Consider the following 5,472-nt stretch of genomic DNA (forward strand, 5'->3'; position numbering starts at 1 on the left):
ATCCCTTCAGTCCAAGAGTTCAAGTGACTGTGTCACTGCACTCCAGTCTGGGTGACAAAATGAGAACTTGACTCAAAAAATAATAATGTTTTGCTATATTTGCTTTTTGTTGTTGTTATTATTATTATTATTATCGTTATTATTTTGAGAAAGCAGGATTTATTGAGAGGACAGAAAAGTTCCCAGAGTGGAAGGGGTTACTCAATATTCTTATAATTATTTCCATTTTCCTGCTGATGAAACGGTGTCAAATGTTAATAGTTTGTTGCAAAAGCTTTGAATGATATCTTATCTCTCATTTAATCCTTTTCTAGTCCAGCATTTCAGTCAAGGTTTAAAGAGGTTAACGTTCCCTGAGAATAATTTTTTTTTTTTTTCAGCTGGAATCTCACTTCGTCACCCAGGCTGGAGTGCAGTGGCACACTCACGGCCACCCCAGTGTCGACCTGCTGGGCTCTGGCGCTCCTTCCACCTCAGCCTTCCTTCCAAGTAGCCGGAACTATAGGCATGTGCTATCATGCCCAGTTAATTTTTTGATTGATTGTAGAGATGAGGTCACGTCAAGTTGCCTAGGCTGGTCTCGACCCCCTGGGCTCAGGCAATCCTCTCACCCCGGCCTCCCAACGTGCTGCAGTTACAGGTGTGAGCCACCACGCCCAGCCAGGGACACGATTTCCTACTGTCACAATGTTACAGCAGTTGCGTGTGATTGAGTTCTTGCGCTCCAGTTTAGAAAGAATTCAAACAGACATGCAGAGGAGCAAAGCAGACAGGTAGCTTGATTAAGCAGAGGGAGAGTACTTTCGCAAGAGAACAGACAGTTTATGAAGAACTGCTTCGCCTAGCTGATGCTGAGTTTATTCCTATGGCTGTAAAGGGGCTGATTTCGGGATGAGTCTTTCCTGGAAATGGATGGTCTCCCGGCTGGGGTTCTGTTTCCCTTCCCTCCCAATCAGGAGGAGGAGTTTTAAGCTTTATAGGGCCAGTGGCGTCAGGGGCAATGATGGGAGCGGGGAAACTTCCCTAGGATATTTTTATGTTAATAGTATTGTTACAGACTGAAAAGAAGCAATTTTGTTTATATTAATGCAATCATTTTGGCCAGGCACAGTGGCTCAAGTCTGTAATCCCAGCACTTGGGGAGACCGAGGTGAGAGGAAAGTCTGAGACCAGGGGTTGGAGACCAGCCTGGGCAGCATGGTGAGACCTCGTCTCTTCAATAAATCAAAAAATTAGCTGGGCGTGGTGGTGCGTGCCTGTAGTTCCAGCTACTTGGAAGGCTGAGGCGGAAGGATCACCTGAGCCCAGTAGGTCTAGGCCGCAGTGGCTGTGAGCGTGCCACTGGACTCCAGCCTGGGGAACAGAGTGAGACTCCAACTCAAAAAAAAAACAAAACAAAAAAGAAACTGATATTAAGCCGGGTTGGGCTAAACGTAGAAGCCATCTGGATTTAAAAGTGAATGTTTTTCCTTGCCCCACCCCCCAACACCCACTGTCCTTGGATCTAGTATCTTGCTGGTACTGAAGGAAACATAACCATCTTCATTGAGTCCCCTGATAAGCAGAGGACACACACAAAAAACTGCACCCTGGGAGCCTCTGCTGGACCTAGGTAAGAAATGGGCTCTGCTGAAACTTTCTAAAACCCAGAAATGTTTCTGTTCCCTTAGTCTCTAGATGACAACTGCTTCCTTTCATATCTTTGTATCAATTTTAAGTATAATGGGTTTTTTTGGTTTTTTTTTTTGAGTTGGAGTCTCGCTCCGTCGCCCAGACTGGAGTGCAGTGGCCGCTCCCGGCCACCGCAGCCTCGACCTGCTGGGCTCTGGCGATCCTTCCACGTCAGCCTTCCGAGTAGCCGGAATTACAGGCATGTGCTACCACGCCCGGCTGATTTTTTGATTTATTGTAGAGATGAGGGCTCGTTGCCCAGGCGGGTCTCGAACCCGCGGGCTCAGGCAATCCACTCACCTCAGCCTCCCAAAGGCGCGGGATTACAGGCTGAACCACCCCCGTATAATGCTTAATCAAGCCTTGTGAACAAGAACTCCCAATATACACATGAACTGTAATCATCTAGAAAGAACGCAGCCCCAAATTGTTCAAGGTAATTGTAATTTAAAAGGATGGCAGGACTGATGTAATCTGAGCACCTGTTTGTGACAGTAACTGTTTGAGGTCTAAACACCGATTAAGGAAGAAACTGGGCCGGGCTCTGTGGCTCAGTCTGTAATCCCAACACTTTGGGAGGCCAAATCGAGTGGATTGCCTGAGTCCACGGGATTCGAGACCAGCCCAGGCAATTTAGCAAGGCCTCGTTTCTACAATAAACCAAAAAATTAGCTGGGCATGGTGGTGTGTGTCTGTAGTCCCAGCTACTTGGAAGGCTGAGGCAGAAGGATCAGTCTAGCAGGCCTAGGCTGCAGTGGCCGGGAATGTGCCACTGCCCTCCAGCCTGGGTGACAGAGTGAGACTCCAACTCCAACTCCAAAAAAACAAAAAAAAATCAGCCAGGTGTGGTGGTGTGCACTTGTGGTTCCAGCTACTTGGAAGATTGAGACAAAAAATCACCTGAACCCAGCAGGATGAGGCTGTGGTGGCCGTGAGCGTGCCACTCCACTCTAGCCTAGGCGTCAGTAAGAAGCTGGCTCAAAAAAAGAGTTCAGCCGGGCTTGGTGGCTCAGCCGTAATCCCGCGCCTTGGGAGGCTGAGGTGAGTGGATTGCCTGAGACTGCGGGTTTGAGACGAGCCTGGGCAACTTGGTGAGACCTCATCTCTACAGTAAATCAAAAAATTAGCTGGGCATGGTAGCACGCATCTGTAGTTTCAGCTACTTGGAAGGCTGAGGTGGAAGGATCGCTGGAGCCCAGCGGCTCGAGGCTGCAGTGGCCAAGAGCGGCCACTGCACTCCAGTCTGGGAGACAGTGTGAGACTATAAATAAAAAAAAAAAAAAAAAAAAAAAAAAAAAAGGGGGTTCAAATGGCTGCTGTGGATAGGGTACTGAGCTAGTGCATATGTTGGCTACAGAGATTCATAAAATGTGATTCCTGCCCTTACTAAGGGAGCACAAATCCAGCAGGGGAGACATAAAAGCCCCATGAACAATTACAGCAGGAACATGGATGGTGAACCAGACAATTCCAAAAAGTGTGGAATGAGAGGGAGAGAGTAATCCAAGCAAGGGTGGGGAGGTATCATGCGGAAATACAAGGATGAGCCCCTTTTGGAGAGTCTCACGTATAGGGAACTGTGTGGCTGATCTGGAAGTTATGTTAGAAGCCAGTAGGGGCCGGGCACAGAGGCTCAAGCCTATAATCCTAGCACTTTGGGAGACTGAGGCGAGAGGGATGCCTGAGTCCGCAGGTTCGAGATCAGCCTGGGCAGCATGGTGAGACCTCGTCTCTACAATAAATCAAAAAATTAGCCGGGCATGGTAGCGTGCACCTGTAGTTCTGGTTACTTGGAAGGCTGAGGCAGAGGGATCGCCTGAGCCCAGCAGGTCAAGGCTGTGGTGGCCGTGAGTGTGCCACTGCACTCCAGCCTGGGTGACAGAGTTTGAGACTCTGACTCAAAAATAAAAAAATAAAGTAATTAATCAAAAAAAGGAAAATTAGTGATCAACTGGGTGCAGTGGCTCACTCCTGTAACCACAGCACTTTGGTAGGACAAGGTGGGAGGACTGCTTGAACCCAGGAGTTCAAGACCAGCCTGGGCAACATACCAAGACCTCATCTCCACAAAAATGAAAAAAAAAAAAAGAAAATTAGTGACGAACAGGAATTGGCAAACCATAACCAAATCCTGCCTGTCACCTGTTTTGGCAAATAAAATTCTTTGGGAGCACGGACTGTTTTGCCCATTTGGTTTCATGTTGTCTGTGGTTCTTTCTATGCTACAATGACAGAGGTGAGTAATTAGGACAGAGACCCTATGGCCCACAAAATCAGAAATGTTCGCCATCTGGCCCTTTACAGACCAGGTTTGCCAGCCTTTCATCTAGAGCTACTGAAAGTATCATCCAAGTCAGGCTCGGTGGCTCAGCCTGTAATCCCGCGCCTTGGGAGGCTGAGGTGAGTGGATTGCCCGAGCTCGCGGGTTCGGGACCCGCCTGGGCAACTTGGCGAGACCTCATCTCTACAATAAATAGAAAAAGTAGCTGGGCGTGGTAGCGCACGCCGGTAGTTCCAGCTACTCGGAAGGCTGAGGCGGAAGGATCGCCGGAGCCCAGCAGGTCGAGGCTGCGGTGGCCGGGAGCGGCCACTGCACTCCAGTCTGGGCGACAGAGTGAGATTCTGACTCAAAAAATAAAAAGAAAAAAAGAAAAAAATCATCCTTAGGCCAGCATACATTGTCCCTACATGTACAGAAAGCTCAGAGTTGGGGAAGGCTGACTTAGGAGTCATTACCTTGAGGCAATCACTAGAATTCGGAGTTGTGTCATATGGTCAATGGCCAAGGAAGAAAGTTCAGAAAGAAAAAAGGAGCATCTGAGTAAACCTTAAGGGAATAGGCTGAAAGAATCACTAAAGCAAACACTGGGAGCCAGGCACAGTGGCTCACACATGTCATCCCAACACTTGGGGAGGTAGAGGCGAGAGGATTGCCTGAGCCCAGAGTTTGAGACCAACCTGGGCAACTTGACGAGACCTCGTCTCTACAGTAAATCAAAAAATTAGCTAGGTGTGGTGGTGAGCACCTGTGGGGTCCAGTTACTTGGAAGGCTGAGGCGAAAAGATCGCCTGAATCCAGGTCGAGGCTACAGTGACTGTGAGCATGCCACTGCAATCCAGCCTGGGCAACAAAATGAGACTCCGATTCAAAAAAAAAAAATTCTAAAATATTCCTCTCTCCTCCAACTGTTTTGAAAATATCCTATCTTTTTTGTTTTACTTTTTTCTTTTTAAAATTTTTTATTTTAAAGATGTGGGATACAATTCAGGGTTACATTTACAAATGTTCATTATGCAGGTACCCTTGTTGATGAGGTGTGTCCTCTCCCCAGCAGATTCCCACTACTGCCAATCCCGCCCCCTCCCAAAATATTACATTTTAGAATTCTCACACAGATTATACATGATATACATTCTCTTGCTTCTCACTGTATCCGATGTCCCTATATAATATACCTGTTTTTATTTCTGTATTTATTTGCTCGTTTATTTTTGGGTCAAAGTCTCACTCTGTTGCCCAGACTGGAGTGCAGTGGCACACTCACGGCCACCGCAACCTCGACCTGTTGGGCTCAGGCAATCTTTTTGCCTCACCCTTCCAAGCAGCTGGAATTACAGGCACATGCCACCACACCTGGCAAATTTTTTGATTTATTGTAGAGATGAGTTCTCACCAAGTTGCCCAGGCTAGTTTCAAATTCATGAACTCAGGCAATCTTCTCACCTTGGCCTCCCAAACTACTGGAATTATAGGCATGAGCCACCGTGCCCGACTGTTGGGTACTTTTTTTTTTTTTTTTG

The sequence above is a fragment of the Carlito syrichta genome, unplaced genomic scaffold, assembly GCF_000164805.1.
Source record: "Carlito syrichta isolate Samal-C Ts95f unplaced genomic scaffold, Tarsius_syrichta-2.0.1 Scaffold113135, whole genome shotgun sequence".
Lineage (NCBI taxonomy): Eukaryota > Metazoa > Chordata > Mammalia > Primates > Tarsiidae > Carlito > Carlito syrichta.